Genomic DNA, 17448 nt, shown 5'->3' with positions numbered 1-17448 from the left:
ATGTTTTGGGGATGTGTGGGCTACAAAAGCACAGGAAACTTGGTAAAAGTTGAAGGAAAGATGAATGCAGCACATTATCAGCAAATACTGGAGGCAAGTTTGCACTCATCAGCCCAGAAGCTGCGCACGTACTTGGACGTTCCAACAAGACAACGATCCAAAACACAAGGCCAAGTCGACCTGTCATTGGCTAGAGCAGAACAAAGTGAAGGTTCTGGAGTGGCCATCTCAGTCTCCAGACCTCAATATCATTGAGCCACTCTGGGGAGATCTCAAGTTCTGCTGAACCCTCATGTTGAAACTATTCTGTAGCGCCGGCGTCCCTGCCCTCTGCTAGGCAGGGACGCTGTTCCCCTCACCTCTCTGCTGCTAGCCCGGCGTCCTCCTCCCGCTTTGCTGGCAGCGCGCGCTCCTTCCCGGCCACTGTGCTTAGGGCGCGCGCGCGTGCGCTCCCTCCCTCTTAAAGGGGCCGCGCGCGCCATCCTAAGGAGTCCCCGGCCAATGGCCGGAGGACTTCACCATTTATAAGGCACCTCCTCCTAAATGGAGGTGCCCGAGCAATGTTGTAGCACTGTTCACTACTCTGCTTCAGCCCTCAGGTCCCGTTGCCAGTTACCTGCCAGTTACCTGCCAGATTCCTGCCAGCTTGCTGTCTTATTCCTGCCTGATATCCTGCTACCTGCCTGCTAGCCTGAGGTCCGACGGTCTGCCCACCAACTCCTGTCAGTCTGTCTATGGACCAGCTTGCCCGCTCACCTGGGAGCGCACATCTGCTACCTGCCTGCTAGCCTACCTGGAGGCTCCGCCGTCACGTGCTGTGACCACCTGCCATTCCAGAGACTCCTGCCCGCTCACCTGGGAGCGCACACCTGCTACCTGCCTGCTAGCCTACCTGGAGGCTCCGCCGTCACGTGCTGTGACCACCTGCCATTCCAGAGACTCCTGCCCGCTCACCTGGGAGCGCACACCTGTTACCTGCCTGCTAGCCTACCTGGAGACTCCGCCGTCACGTGCTGTGACCACCTGCCATTCCAGAGACTCTCGCTTGCTCACCTGGGAGCACACACCTACCATCTGCCTGCTAGCCTACCTGGAGGCTCTGCCATCACAGGTCGTACCTACCCTTTACCCAGAGACTGCCCCGGTCACTTGCCGTGACCTCCTGCCCGTTCATCCAGAGACTGCCCCGGTCACTTGCCGTGACCTCCTGCCCGTTCATCCAGAGACTGCCCCGGTCACTTGCCGTGACCTCCAGCCCGTTCACTCAGAGACTGTCCCGGTCACCTGCTGTGACTGCCTGCCCGTCTTCCCTGGTCGCCACCCACTCCCTTACAAGGACCGCCCCCTTGTATAGTAGCTCAGAGGTTCCGCCTCCCAGACCCGTTACAGTTTTCTCGGGCCATGGAACCCGGTGACACCCAAGCTCCCTCGCTCTCGGACCTGTGTCATGAATTGTCCCGTCAGAGGTCCCAACAGGAGTCCATCCTGGGTCACCTGCGGAATGTCAATTCTCGCCTGGACACTCTGACTGCTCCGCCAGCAACCACCGCCAGTGCCATGACTCGCAATCCAGCAGCTCCGCTGTCTACTAATACCATGGTATCATACCCCGGACCCCGGCTTTCTGCACCTCCTCGCTTCGGAGGCGACTCCGCCCAGGCTCGGGGCTTCATAAATCAGTGCACCCTGCACTTTGAACTCCTGTCCCACCAGTTTAACTCCGACCGGGCCAAAATTGCCTTCATCATGTCCCATCTCACCGGGGAGGCCCTGGCCTGGCTTAATCCTTTATGGGAGAGAGGAGACCCCCTGGTGTCCGACTTGCCTGCCTTTCTCACGGCTTTCCGGAAAGTCTTCGACGAACCCGGACGGAAGACCTCATCCGCATCATCACTGTTACGCCTCCGTCAGGAAAGCCTCACCGTGGGCCAATATGCCATACGGTTCCGTACCCTTGCCTCGGAGCTGGCCTGGGATAACGACACTCTGGTATCCGTCTTCTGGGAGGGTCTGTCCGGCCGTATTAAAGATGAACTCGCCGGTCGGGACATTCCTACCACTCTCGATGACCTAATAACTCTTGCCACCCGGATTGACCTACGGTTCCAGGAGCGTGCCAAAGAGGTCACCCGTGAGAGGAGGTTTCCACGTCTAGCTCCTACTTTTCAGAAACCCGTCACTCCCTCCGTCTCTCCCCAGGTACAATCTCCTGAGCCTATGCAGGTCGACCAGACCAAGATGGTCAAAACCCGTCAGGACTTACGCCGTGCCGAGGGGAGCTGCTTCTACTGTGGCAGTAAGGAGCACCGGATCCGTGCCTGCCCGGAGAGGTCGGGAAACGCTTGTGTCTAGGTTCGCTCAGAGAGGTCGACCTAGACAAGAATAAACCCTCTCCATCTCTGCTGTTGTCAGTCTCAATCGTCTGCGGGGAGAACCGTCATTTCGAACTAGCCCAACTTGACTCTGGAGCAGCTGGGAATCTTATTTCACAGTCCTTGGTAGAGAAATACCGCATCCCCACCAAACCTCTGGCTATACCCTTGTCTGTTGCTGCCGTGGATGGGGGTCTCTTACCACGCCCCATCCAACTCATCACCGAATCCATTACTCTGCAGGTGGGAATGCTGCATTCTGAGAGTATCTCCTTTCATGTTCTGCCTGGACTCTCTCACGCCCTCTTGCTAGGCCTACCTTGGCTCCAGAGACATGCACCCGTGCTTGACTGGCAGACCGGAGAAGTCCTTCGCTGGGGACAGGACTGCCATAAGACCTGTCTGGTTCCCGTCCATCCCGTCCGTCCTTCTCTTACCCCAGCTAATCTACCTGGACTTCCGATTCCTTATTGGTCTTATGCTGATGTCTTTAATAAAAAGGAGGCAGAGACACTACCCCCTCATAGACCATACGACTGCCCTATCGACCTGTTACCCGGTACTACTCCTCCCCGTGGGCGTATTTATCCATTATCCGCTGCTGAGACCCGGTCGATGTCCGAATATATTGAGGAGAATCTGGCCAGGGGATTCATCCGGAAATCTACCTCCCCGGCGGGAGCAGGCTTCTTTTTCGTCAAAAAGAAGGACGGCTCTCTCCGTCCCTGTATAGACTATAGAGGCCTTAACCAGATCACGGTGAAGAATAAGTACCCCCTTCCGCTCATTCCGGAGTTATTTGATCGTCTGAGGGGGGCTAGAATCTTCACCAAACTGGACCTCCGTGGGGCGTACAACCTGGTCCGTATCAGTCAGGGGGATGAATGGAAGACGGCATTCAACACCCGGGACGGCCACTATGAATATCTGGTAATGCCCTTTGGTCTCTGTAACGCTCCCGTCGTCTTTCAAGAGTTGGTCAATGACATCTTCCGGGACCTTCTCTACTCCTGCGTGGTGGTGTACCTGGACGACATCTTGGTCTTCTCTCCGGATCTCCAGACTCACCGGAGGGACGTTCGTCAGGTCCTGCTCAGGCTCAGGCAGAATCACCTCTTCGCTAAATACGAGAAGTGCCTCTTTGAGCAGACCTCGCTTCCGTTTTTGGGCTACATTATTTCTCAGACCGGCCTACGAATGGATCCAGAGAAACTGTCTGCCATCGAGAAATGGCCTCGACCGGAGGGGTTGAAGGCCATTCAGCGGTTCCTGGGTTTCGCCAACTACTACCGCCTCTTCATACCACACTTCTCTTCCCGGACTGCCCCAATTTCCGCGCTCACCCGTAAGGGTACTAATCCCAAAGAGTGGCCGCCCGAAGCAGAGGAGGCTTTTCTTTCCTTAAAACAGGCCTTCTCTTCCGCCCCGGTACTGCATCGCCCGGACGGCAACAAGCAGTTCTTCCTGGAAGTTGACGCCTCCTCCTCTGGAGCCGGAGCGGTACTTACTCAAAAATCATCTTCCGGGAGGATGGTAACTTGCGGCTTCTTCTCTAAACTCTTCTCCTCCTCAGAGCGCAATTATTCCATAGGAGACCGAAAGTTATTGGCCATCAAACTGGCATTGGAGGAGTGGCGTTACCTGCTCGAGGGGGCTCTTCACCCGGTAATAATTTACACCGACCACAAGAACTTGGCTTACCTCCAGCATGCCCAGAGACTTAACCCGCGCCAAGCCCGGTGGTCCTTGTTTTTTGCTCGCTTTGATTTTGTTCTTCATTTTCGCCCGGCTGACAAAAACGTCAAGGCGGACGCCTTGTCTCGATCCTTTCTGGTGTCTGATCTCGAGGAAGATCCGAAACACATCATCGATCCCGCCAGAGTAATGCAGGTGGCTCCCGTGAGTCTAAATCGTCTCCCCCCCGGAAAGACGTTCGTATCAGTACCTGATCGGGAGAAGATCCTTCACTGGGGTCACTCGTCTAAACTGGCTGGCCACGCCGGTCAGAAAAAGACCCTCCAGCTTATTACCCAGCACTACTGGTGGCCTACCCTGCACAAGGACGTAATAGACTTTGTTTCTGCCTGTGTGTCCTGCGCCCGCAACAGGGTTCCGAGACATCTGCCAGCCGGCCGCCTCCTTCCGCTTTCTGTACCTGCTGCCCCCTGGCAGCATATAGCAATGGACTTTATAACTGACCTCCCAGTTTCTGCCGGTTGTACGGTCATTTGGGTGGTCGCTGACCGCTTCTCCAAGATGGCTCATTTCGTTCCCCTGCCAGGCCTCCCGTCTGCACCCGAGCTAGCTAAAGACTTTATTCGTCACATCTTTTGTCTTCATGGCCTGCCCCTCCACATCGTGTCGGATCGTGGGGTACAGTTCACCTCACGCTTCTGGAGAGCCACTTGTAAACTGCTAGACGTCACCCTGGACTTCTCTTCCGCTTACCACCCACAGTCTAATGGTCAAGTGGAGCGGATCAATCAGAACCTGACCAGTTACCTCCGGCACTTCGTTAATGCCCATCATTCAGACTGGGTGGATCTCCTACCATGGGCTGAGTTCTCTTACAACAATCACGAGAGCGAATCCTCCTCCAAATCCCCGTTTTTTTGTAGTCTACGGTCAGCATCCTCGGATTCCTTTTCCTGTCTCCACCTCTGTGGACAACCCGGCTGCGGAATCTCTCGTTAGCAAATTTTCCTCCATTTGGGAGAGTACCCGATCCACACTCCTTCAGTCGTCCGAGCGGATGAAAAGACACGCTGACAAAAAACGCCTGGATCCTCCACAATTTCGTCCTGGAGATAAAGTCTGGCTCTCATCTAAATATGTCCGACTCAAGATACCTTCTTACAAGTTAGGGCCTCGGTTCATCGGTCCTCTGGAGGTCATCAGTCAGATCAACCCGGTGGCCTATAAATTGAAACTCCCGGTCAACTTACGGATCCCTAACTCCTTCCATGTATCTCTCCTCAAACCTGTGGTACTTAACTCTTTTTCCAAGTCTACAGGTACGCCTCCTGCTCCGGTTTCTGCTGAAGACGAGTTTGAGGTAGAGAACATTCTTGCCACCAAAAGGGTAAGAGGAAAGACCTTTTTTCTAGTAGATTGGAAGGGGTTTGGTCCTGAGGAGAGAACGTGGGAGCCCCGGGAGAACGTCCATGCCCCTCTTATCCTTGCTAAATTTCTGTCTGGCCTAAAAAAGGGGGGCCTAAAGGGGGGGGTACTGTAGCGCCGGCGTCCCTGCCCTCTGCTAGGCAGGGACGCTGTTCCCCTCACCTCTCTGCTGCTAGCCCGGCGTCCTCCTCCCGCTCTGCTGGCAGCGCGCGCTCCTTCCCGGCCACTGTGCTTAGGGCGCGCGCGCGCTCCCTCCCTCTTAAAGGGGCCGCGCGCGCCATCCTAAGGAGTCCCCGGCCAATAGCCGGAGGACTTCACCATTTATAAGGCATCTCCTCCTAAATGGAGATGCCCGAGCAATGTTGTAGCACTGTTCACTACTCTGCTTCAGCCCTCAGGTCCCGTTGCCAGTTACCTGCCAGTTACCTGCCAGATTCCTGCCAGCTTGCTGTCTTATTCCTGCCTGATATCCTGCTACCTGCCTGCTAGCCTGAGGTCCGACGGTCTGCCCACCAACTCCTGTCAGTCTGTCTATGGACCAGCTTGCCCGCTCACCTGGGAGCGCACATCTGCTACCTGCCTGCTAGCCTACCTGGAGGCTCCGCCGTCACGTGCTGTGACCACCTGCCATTCCAGAGACTCCTGCCCGCTCACCTGGGAGCGCACACCTGCTACCTGCCTGCTAGCCTACCTGGAGGCTCTGCCATCACAGGTCGTACCTACCCTTTACCCAGAGACTGCCCCGGTCACTTGCCGTGACCTCCTGCCCGTTCATCCAGAGACTGCCCCGGTCACTTGCCGTGACTGCCTGCCCGTCTTCCCTGGTCGCCACCCGCTCCCTTACAAGGACCGCCCCCTTGTATAGTAGCTCAGAGGTTCCGCCTCCCAGACCCGTTACATATTCTATGGTATACAATCTCTGCTTGCTGTATCTGTCATCTGCTGAACTCTCATGTTAAAACTATTCTATGGTATAATGTGTCTGCTTGCTGTATCTGTGCTCTGTCATTTGATGCATTGTACTCAGTATTCACTGTCTGTCCTGCCATCATTGTAGGCTTTATCTGATGGTGAAAGGTGTTATACTGTGTCAGGCATAGTAGTGTTAGGCCTGGGTCTTTGATCAGGCCTCCACTCCCCTGGTGAGCTGAGCAGCTGGCAATTTAGTCACAAGCAGCTCCCACAATCCCGCTCACCTGATGCTATAGTCCTTCCTATAAATCTAGATGCATCATAAGGGGTGCACGCGGTGTGGGGTGCATGCACGTGTCCTCTTCAGCAAAGTGTCCTATTCGACAAGTGTCTCTGACAGTCATTTCAATGGCAGTCATTCAGGGCAGGAGTCAGGTAACCCACACTTTGTACTCTTTGCTATGTATTTTATTCCTGCGTCCTTATTTCTATGTGCTTTTTTCATCCACAATCACCGCCCTATCCCCCCTCCATCACCACACATCCATATCTGCCCCTCACTCCTTCCCTCTCCCATGTACAGCTCCCATGCTCTTTTGAACTTCCTGAAAAATCTCACTCTGTCCCATCCAAAGGTACTGCACAAGAAACCATGTCACAAATCCAAAAACTATCTGCTCTTTCTCTTTTTACTGTTACTGCTCATTTCAGGGGATATCTCTCCTAACCCCGGACCACCCTCCACCAACCTCAACCTCTCCCCCACCTCACATCGAAACCCTGCTAACCTAATTAACATCAGCTGTACTCCTTCATCTCCCTCCTTCAACTGCGCACTGTGGAACCCACGGTCTGTATGCAACTAGCTTCCTTTCCTGCACAATTACTTTCTGTCCAACTCTCTCAATCTGCTGGCCCTCACTGAAACCTGGATCCAGGACTCTGACACTGTCTCCCCTGCCGCTATTTCTCATGGCGGCTTGCATTTTTCCCATTCCCCGAGACCTGCGAACAGACTTGGTGGTGGAGTCGGCTTACTCCTGTCCCCACAATGCACCTTCCAGGTCATCCCCCCAGTACCATCACTCTCATTCCCTTCTTTTGAGGTACATACCATCAGGCTCTTCCATCCCCTCTCCCTCAGAGTAGCGGTCGTATACCGTCCCCCAGGCTCACCCACCCAGTTCCTTGACCACTTTGCTGCCTGGCTGCCACACTTCATGTCCTCAGATTTACCAACCCTTATCCTGGGAGACTTCAACATCCCCATTAACAGCCCCACCTCCTCATCTGCATCCCAGCTTCTATCTTTAACCATTTCTCTCGGCCTCTCACAGCTTTCAACCTCTGAGACACACAAAGATGGAAACACCCTTGATCTGGTCTTTGTCCGGCTTAGTTCAATCCCCCACCTAAATAACTCCCCTCTTCCCCTCTCTGATCATAACATTCTCTCCTTCACGCTCACAAATCCTCGCCCGCCCCAGCACACTCCTACCTATCACACATTCAGAAACCTACAAGCCATTAACCCTCATACACTTACAGACTCCCTTCACTCATCACTGTCCCCAATCTCCTCTTCTTCCTGTCCTAATCTGGCTGTAAACCACTACAATGACACTCTCAGAAGCACGCTGGACCAATTAGCGCCCCTCACCCTCAGAACCTCTAAACACAGAGTAAAACAGCCCTGGCTCACACTGCAAACCCGATTTCTCCAGCGATGCTCTAGAAGTGCCAAACGCCTATGGAGGAAAACTCGGACACCAGAAAACTTTATCCACTACAAATTTATGTTAAAAACATATAACTCTGCCCTTCACCTCGCCAAACAGACCTACTTCACCACCCTGATCTCCTCACTATCCAACAACCCCAAAAAACTCTTTGATACCTTTCACTCCTTCCTCAGTCCTAAAGCGCAGGCCCCCACCACGGACATTTGTGCTGAGGACCTGGCCTCCTACTTCACAGAGAAAATAGACACCATCCGTCAGGAAATCAGCTCCCAGCCACAAAGTGCTGTGACTCCTATCCCCCCCCACATCCCCTCTGGATCTCTCTCCACATTTGACCCAGTCACAGAAGACGAAGTCTCCAGGCTCCTCTCTTCTTCTCATCCCACCACATGCACCACTGACCCCATCCCCTCACATCTACTCCAGTCTCTTTCTTCAGTCGTCACTACTCACCTAACTAAAATCTTCAACCTCTCCCTCTCTTCTGGTATCTTCCCCTCCTCCTTCAAACACTCCATCATCACTCCATTATTAAAAAGGCCCTCTCTTGACCCTTCCTGCTCAAACAACTACAGACCAGTCTCCAATCTTCCCTTCATCTCTAAACTCTTGGAGCGCCTGGTCTACTCCCGCCTTACCAGCTACCTCTCCACTCACTCTCTTCTAGACCCATCACAGTCCGGCTTCCGCCCTCTACATTCTACAGAAACTGCACTCATCAAAGTAACCAATGACCTTCTGACAGCAAAACGTAATGGTGACCACTCTTTGCTCATTCTTCTTGACCTCTCTGCAGCCTTTGACACCGTTGACCACCACCTCCTACTCTCTATGCTCCACTCAATCGGCATAAAGGACACTGCTCTCTCCTGGTTCTCCTCCTACCTATCTGACCGCTCTTTCAGTGTATCGTTCGCTGGCTCCATTTCTTCCCCTCTTCCTCTCACTATTGGGGTTCCTCAGGGTTCAGTCCTTGGCCCTCTTCTCTTATCTCTCTACACAGCCCCAATTGGACAGACAATCAGCAAATTTGGTTTGCAGTATCATCTTTATGCTGATGACACACAAGTATACACCTCATCCCCTGACCTTACCCCCGCTGTACTACAGAACACCAGTGACTGTCTGGAAGCAATTTCTAAAATCATGTCCGCTCTCTATCTGAAATTCAACCTCTCAAAAACTGAACTTCTTCTGTTCCCGCCGTCTACTCACCTCTCCAAATCTGACATCTCTCTCTCCGTGTGTGGCACCACAATAATGCCGAGCAAGCAGGCGCGTTGCCTGGGCGTTGTGTTTGACACCAATCTCTCCTTCACCTTCCACATACAATCTCTTGTAAGCCTATAAGAAAAGCTAGCAATCACAATTAGAACATCCAAGAAAGGAGGGAGAGGAATATTATAGAAATAATACCAATATATAGAAAGAGCATCGCCCTCAATAATAAGCAGCCAGAGATATAGCTGTTGTTACAAAATACAGTATCTTTATTAGTTAAAATACAACATATAATGTATAACCGTAAAGGACAAAAAGGAGTGACTAGGATGAAAGACCCCAATGGGGGTTAAGATGGAGAAAACCCCATAAGAGTGAGAGGGAAACCTTAGCCCAGTTGCAGGTGTAACTCCATAATGAATGACCAGGTATAATACATAGTCAGGCAATGTGGTATGGGTCCAGCTAGGCTATAAATCTGAGTTAAATAGAATAATATAGCAGATAAGGTATCTGAGATGATCTGCTAGTAATAATCAGAATAGCCGCACATTACCTTGTGACATAATGATGACCGGGTAACGGGAGTCTGCAAGAGGGAATGAATAGCGCGCCTCGACGCGCGTTTCACCGGAATGGCGAAGATTTCCGGTGAAACGCGCGTCGAGGCGCGCTATTCATTCCCTCTTGCAGACTCCCGTTACCCGGTCATCATTATGTCACAAGGTAATGTGCGGCTATTCTGATTATTACTAGCAGATCATCTCAGATACCTTATCTGCTATATTATTCTATTTAACTCAGATTTATAGCCTAGCTGGACCCATACCACATTGCCTGACTATGTATTATACCTGGTCATTCATTATGGAGTTACACCTGCAACTGGGCTAAGGTTTCCCTCTCACTCTTATGGGGTTTTCTCCATCTTAACCCCCATTGGGGTCTTTCATCCTAGTCACTCCTTTTTGTCCTTTACGGTTATACATTATATGTTGTATTTTAACTAATAAAGATACTGTATTTTGTAACAACAGCTATATCTCTGGCTGCTTATTATTGAGGGCGATGCTCTTTCTATATATTGGTATTATTTCTATAATATTCCTCTCCCTCCTTTCTTGGATGTTCACATACAATCTCTTGCCCGCTCTTGTCGCTTGCACCTAAGAACATCTCTAGAATCTGCCCCTTTCTCACCTTGGAAACAACAAAAACCCTCACTGTTGCCCTGATCCACTCCCGCCTCGACTACTGTAACTCTCTCTTAATTGGCCTCCCCCTCACTCGACTTTCCCCCCTCCAGTCCATCCTTAATGCTGCAGCCAGGGTCATCTATCTGGCTAATTGTTACTCAGATGCTTCTGCACTGTGCCAGTCATTGCACTGGCTGCCCATGAATTATAGGATCCGATTTAAATTGCTTGTTCTCACCCACAAAGCTCTCCACAGTGTGGCACCCTCCTACATCTCTTCCCTCATCTCTGTTTATCGGCCTACCCGTTTTCTACGCTCTGCAAGCGACTTTCGACTAACATCCGCACTAATCCGTACCTCCCACTCCCGGCTTCAAGACTTCTCCCGAGCTGCACCTATTCTTTGGAATGCTCTACCCCAAGAAATTAGGATGAACCACAACTTACACAGTTTTAGGCGCTCCCTAAAAACACATCTGTTTAGGGCAGCCTATCATGTTCCCTAATCAAAGTCCTTTTATATTCTTATAGCCTATTCCTTATTTCTCCAAACATAAGTCTCCACCGAACCAAAAAGCACTACAGATACTGGCTGGTGATAAGCTCATGCAGCCTTTATCTATCCCTCATCCCCTCAAGATGGCTGGACCATCCTTGTAAATAAGCCATTGTACTTTGTGTCACCCCCACCTCATTGTAGATTGTAAGCTCTTAGGAGCAGGGTCGTCATTATTTTTGCTGTAATTATTGTATTATCTTTAGCTATGTTACTTATGACTGTTGTACATGAACCTGTGAATTGTTAAGCTCTGTGGAATATGTTGGCGCTATATAAATAAAGATTATTATTATTATTATTATTATTATTAAGTGTGCAGTTCATGCTAGACAGCCCAGGAATTTACAGGAACTGGAGGCTTTTTGCCAAGATGAATGGGCAGCTTTACCATCTGAGAAAATAAAGAACCTCATCCACAACTACCACAAAAGACTTCAAGCTGTCATTGATGTTAGATGGAGCAATACACAGTATTAAGAACTGGGGTATGTGAACTTTTGATCAGGGTCATTTGGATGCTTTTGGTTGTCATTAAGATTTAAAAAGAGAAAACACAGTAGTTTGACAATAAATGACTCCAACCAATAACCATGAGTGGAGAAAAAGTTTTTTACTATCATTCATATTCTCTGAAACAAGGCCAAGAAAGGAAAAATTCTGCCGGGGTATGTAAACTTTTGAGCACAACTGTATGTGGGCCAATATGTGTGTAAACAATATGCTACTACAAATAATATTTGTGTATATTGTTACACGCATGCCTCTAGTTTCAGATAGGGGCAAGACAAGTTACATGAATTCTTTGGAATCCTGGGGGAACCGTTACTCAGGGCGACCATAGACCATGTGCTGCAGCTTCTCTCAGGCTCACAGGGGTATTGACCCTCAGGCACAGACACGTAGGTTGTTTCACTTTCAGACCACACACACTTGACAAGAATCCTCATAAACGGTAGAACAGTAGCATTTAATAAGAAGCCGCACAGCCAGTGCAAGTTAAGTCTTATCATCAACAGGCTCCAGTGACAAACAGTACAGTTTCCTTAGCAGCACAGCATTTCACAGTCTTCCCAGTAGTACAGGACAGCACAGTTCTAATGCAAAGGCACATTAATGAACACAGCATTCTTTACAGCACAGTGATATGGAGGGGGGGTGGTTGCTGAGGGAGATGATCTCTGTGACACCACTTCTTCCAGTCCTTATCTTTCTGCCTGACAATACTTTGCACTGCTAGTTCAGGAACTCTAACTGACCTGTGCTTAGGTTCACTCCTGACTTGAATCCTTTTCACTTGCAGTGGCGCTTCTGTGAGATACAGAACACATGCACCACCTTTCTCTTCGGCTCCAGCCAAACAGTAAACAACTTCCCCACAATCCCCCTGGGGCTCTGCTAAACACTCCCCTTCTCCCATGACTGTGCCAACCCCTCTAGCTGCTGGATGCTTTTAAAGCACCAACACCACTTCTGCATGTCACAATATATATATTATTGTTATGATTATCATATATATTCTGTATATGTATACACGCATATAAATGTGTGTGTATATATACACAATATATATACATACAAACCCATGTATGCATATCTATCTATCTATAGATATAGATAGATAGATAGATAGATAGATAGATAGATAGTACTTATCGATCTACTAAAAAAAAATTGTCCAGCACTGCATAATATACAAACAAGAGAATACAGCAGCCTCTGTAGGCGCTAAGATGTCTGCAAAGTGCAAACATTGAATATATGAAATTTGAACTGCATTATTCCTATATAGAATAGCATTACAAAACAAAGATATTTAGAACATATATTGGCCAATTCATGAGATCCCGTGGCTGAGTACCTTTATTTTATAAGTATATTTTGTATAGCAGTAATGCAGTTAAAATTTCACATGTTCAATGTTTGCATATATCATAGCACTTACGCAGGCCGCTGAATACTTTTGTTTATCTATTTATCTATCTTCAATCGAGATATATATATATATATATATGTATATATATATATATATATACATATATATTTTGTGAAAAGGGCACTGGTAAAATACTGGAGGGGAGATATGTGTCACTCAGGATGTTAGCTTCAGTGATATGAGCCTGAAAAAATGCTCTAGCACACTATGTGCTGAGAGGGGTTATTGGCCATATTAAGGGTTGGGTTTTCGTGAACAGCTGAAGAGTGGGTGGGAGGCTGTTCACCATATCTCCACCCCAGTGTGGGGTCCAGAAGGTAAATACGGAGCCTTGAGACTCATTCATTGTTCATTGTGTCTGGAGAAAAGATCTCCAGAGCTGTGCTCGTGTTAATGAGAACTGAACCATGCTTTGTTCCCGTGAGCGGGTGGATCCCCACAGCCACACAGACTGTACTGTATGCGATTTTGTTTTTCCCATTATGCCAGAAGGTCTGTGTTTGTTTACCTAATTTTGGACTGGTTTATACAGTACGGTTTTAATAAACCAGTTGAAAACTTAAACGGAAAGTGTTCCTTTGGCTACCTTTTTAAGCAGCCAAGTGATTCGATCTACCACAATTTATATTTACACATTTAGATTTATAGGTACGGTATATGTGCAGGAGTAGACACAGACAGAAGAGGGCCCCTGTGCAAGTTAATGGGCACTTTGCGGTCCAGTAATGCTCCCTCTATGCATCTGTAACAGAAGCTGTTTAATGTTTTAGAGGTGGAAGTGGAATATGGGGATCAAGCTATGATAGATTGCTCTTAATGACTTTGTATGTTAGGGGTTGTTAATCTGGTGCAGATTAAATTTGGAGCCAATCAGACGTCTTTCTGATGTTAATGCATAATGGGTAAGTATCTCCCTGTATTTCTCGGCATTGAGGACACCATTAATCTGGACCAAATCCACAACTCTGTTTGCTAAAATGCAACCCAAAATGTGCCAGGACTCCTACACCATGCTTCACTGTTCCTGCAGACACTCATTATTATACTTCTCTCCAGCCTTTTGGTGAAAAACTGCCTTATGTTATAGCTAACTATTTTGACTCATCAGTACAGAACACCTGCTGACATTTTTCTGCTCCCCAGTTACTATATTGTCATGCACAGTTGAGTCGCTAGATCTTGTTTTCATGTCGAATATATGGTTTTTAGTCACAGTTCTTCCATGAAGACTACTTCTGTAAAGATGTTTCAGTAGATGAGTATAGCTGGGTCCCACTGTTTGCTGCCAGGTTTGAGCTGACGTCATGAGGTGAGCGGAGTTCACTAGACATAAACTCGGCTCATCTGGATGCTGTCACAGCCAGACACTGAGGAGCTTCACTGAGGAGCTTCTCAGTGTCTGTGGCATGGCAAGCTGGATGGCAGATTTCTGCTGCGATCCAGCCTGTCACGTCAATGTAGCAGAGCTGGAGCCGTCCAGGGAACCATGGAAAGGTAAGGATGATGTTGGTTAATTATTTTAATTTTATTAAAGGAGATTGTTGGCTTCAGCTGGAACGGGCGTGACGGTAAGTAGAGTTTAATTTAGAACAATAAAGAATTGTGTCTTAATTTCAATTAAAGGACTTTATTCTCGGTGTTTGTGTTTTTTTTTAACTTTCACTATGGGGTTAGTAATGGGGGTGTCTTATAGACGCCTCTCCATTACTAAACTGGGCTTGATGTCAGCTCGCATTATAAGCTGACATCAACCCCAACCCTATTACCCCACTGCCGCCGCTACAGGGCAGTGGGAAGAGCGAGGCTAAGTGCCAGAATTGGCGCATCCTATGGATGCGCCATTTCTGGGGCGTCTGAAGGCTGGTGTTTCTAGCCTGGGAGGGGGCCAATATTCATGGCACCCTTCCTGGGCTATTAATAACAGTCACCAGCTGTCTGCCTAGCCTTTGCTAGCTATTAAAATAGGGGGGACCCCACGTTATTTTTTTGGGGTCCCCCATTTTAATAGCTAGTAAAGGCTAGGTATTCAGCTGGGGGCTGATATTAGTAGCCTGGGAAGCTAGGTGGGTATTACCCCCTTCCCAGGCATCAAACATCTGCCCCAGCCGTCTGCTTAACCTCCGCTAGAGACTAAAATTACGGGGAACCACACGCCAATTTTTTTTTAATAAATCCTTTATTTTAACACTAAATGACAAGTATAGTAACCAACACTGTCACTGTACTTATTATACATGTGACTGACATGTTTCTATCTATCTAATCTATGTGTGATGCTCTATTCTTTCTGTTCTAAATTGTCGGGTATCGGTGTATGCCGCTGCTGAATTGCCGGCTTTTCATGTTTCACTGTGAGCACTGTTCCCATCGATTTTTGCAATCACTGTAATGCCACAACCACCATGGCTGTGACATTACAGTGAGTGGCAGACAATCCCTGCATGATTGGTGCTCTAAATAGCGCCAAACATGCAGGACGGGGACCCGAGCTCCCGCCCGAGCATCGCGCAAGTACTCGGCAAGCTCCGAGCAGTGGCGAGCATGCTCGCTCATCACTACTGGACATCTTACGCTTTGGAGATAAGTAAACATGATGTGTCTTTCATCTGCTGTACTCAGTTTCATTGGCCGACCATTATGTCTATGGCGTTTAATGTTGTGTCCTGAATGCTGAGAGATGCAGGTAGATACTTACCTATCATACAATACCATCAGGGAGGCATCTGATTGGCTCCAAATTTACTCTGCAGCAAGAGATCAACCCCAAACATACAGCCAATGTCATTAAGAACAAGTATCTTCAGTGTAAAGAAGAACAGGGAGTCCTCGAAGTTATGATTTGGCCCCACAGAGTACTGATTTCAGCATCATCAAGTCTGTCAGGGATTACATATAGATACAGAAGGATTTGTACAAGTGACATACACAGAAGATCTGTGTTTAGTTCTCCAAGATATTTAGAACAACTTACTGCCAAGTTGTTTTTTTCAATTGTATGTAAGTGTACCTAGAAGTATCAATGGTGTTCTGAAAGCAAAGGGCAGTCACACCAAATATTTGATTTAGATTTCTCTTCTGTTCATTTACTCTGCATTTTGTTAATTGATAAAAATAAACTATTAACATTTCTATTTTTGAAAGTATTCTTAATCTGGATTTTTTTCATCACCTGCCTAAAAACTTTGCATAGTGCAGTATATATATATATATATACAGTTATATGAAAAAGTTTGGGCACCCCTATTAATCTTAAGCTTAATGTTTTATAAAAATTGGTGTTTTTGCAACAGCTATTTCAGTTTGATATATGTAATAACTGTTGGACACAGTAATGTTTCTGCCTTGAAATGAGGTTTATTGTACTAACAGAAAATGTGCAATCTGCATTCAAACAAAATTTGACAGGTGCATAAGTATGGGCACCTCACCAGAAAAGTGACATTAATATTTAGTAGATCCTCCTTTTGCAAAAATAACAGCCTCTAGTCGCTTCCTGTAGCTTTTAATGATTTCCTGGATGAAGGTATTTTTGACCATTCCTCTTTACAAAACAATTCCAGTTCAGTTAAGTTTGATGGTCGCCGAGCATGGACAGCCCTCTTCAAATGATCCCACAGATGTTCAATGATATTCAGGTCTGGGGACTGGGATGGCCATTCCAGAACATTGTAATTGTTCCTCTGCATGAATGCCTGAGTAGATGTGGAGTGGTGTTTTGGATCATTGTCTTGCTGAAAGATCCATCCCCTGTGTAACTTCAACTTTGTCACTGATTCTTGAACATAATTGTCAAGAATCTGCTGATACTGAGTGGAATCCATGCGTCCCTCAACTTTAACAAGATTCCCGGTGCCGGCATTGGCCACACAGCCCCAAAGCATGATGGAACCTCCACCAAATTTTACTGTGGGTAGCAAGTGTTTTTCTTGGAATACTGTTTTTTTGCCGCCGTGCATAACGCCTTTTTGTATGACCAAACAACTCAATCTTGGTTTCATCAGTCCACAGGACCTTCTTCCAAAAAGAAATTGGCTTCTCCAAATGTGCTTTTGCATACCTCAGCCGACTCTGTTTGTGGCGTGCTTGCAGAAACGGCTTCTTTCGCATCACTCTCCCATACAGCTTCTCTTTGTGCAAAGTGCGTTGTATAATTGACCGATGCACAGTGACACCATCTGCAGCAAGTTGATGCTGCAGCTCTCTGGAGGTGGTCTGAGGATTGTCCTTGACTGATCTCACCATTCTTCTTCTCTGCCTTTCTGATGTTTTTCTTGGCCTGCCACTTCTGGCCTTAACAAGAACTGTCCCTGTGTTCTTCCATTTCCATACTATGTTCCTCACAGTGGAAACAGACAGGTTAAATCTCTGAGACAGCTTTTTGCATCCTTCCCCT

The sequence above is a fragment of the Phyllobates terribilis genome, unplaced genomic scaffold (genome assembly GCF_046119375.1).
Source record: "Phyllobates terribilis strain yellow unplaced genomic scaffold, ASM4611937v1 Scaffold_9__5_contigs__length_417890890, whole genome shotgun sequence".
Taxonomy (NCBI): domain Eukaryota; kingdom Metazoa; phylum Chordata; class Amphibia; order Anura; family Dendrobatidae; genus Phyllobates; species Phyllobates terribilis.
This window is presented reverse-complemented; position numbering follows the sequence as displayed.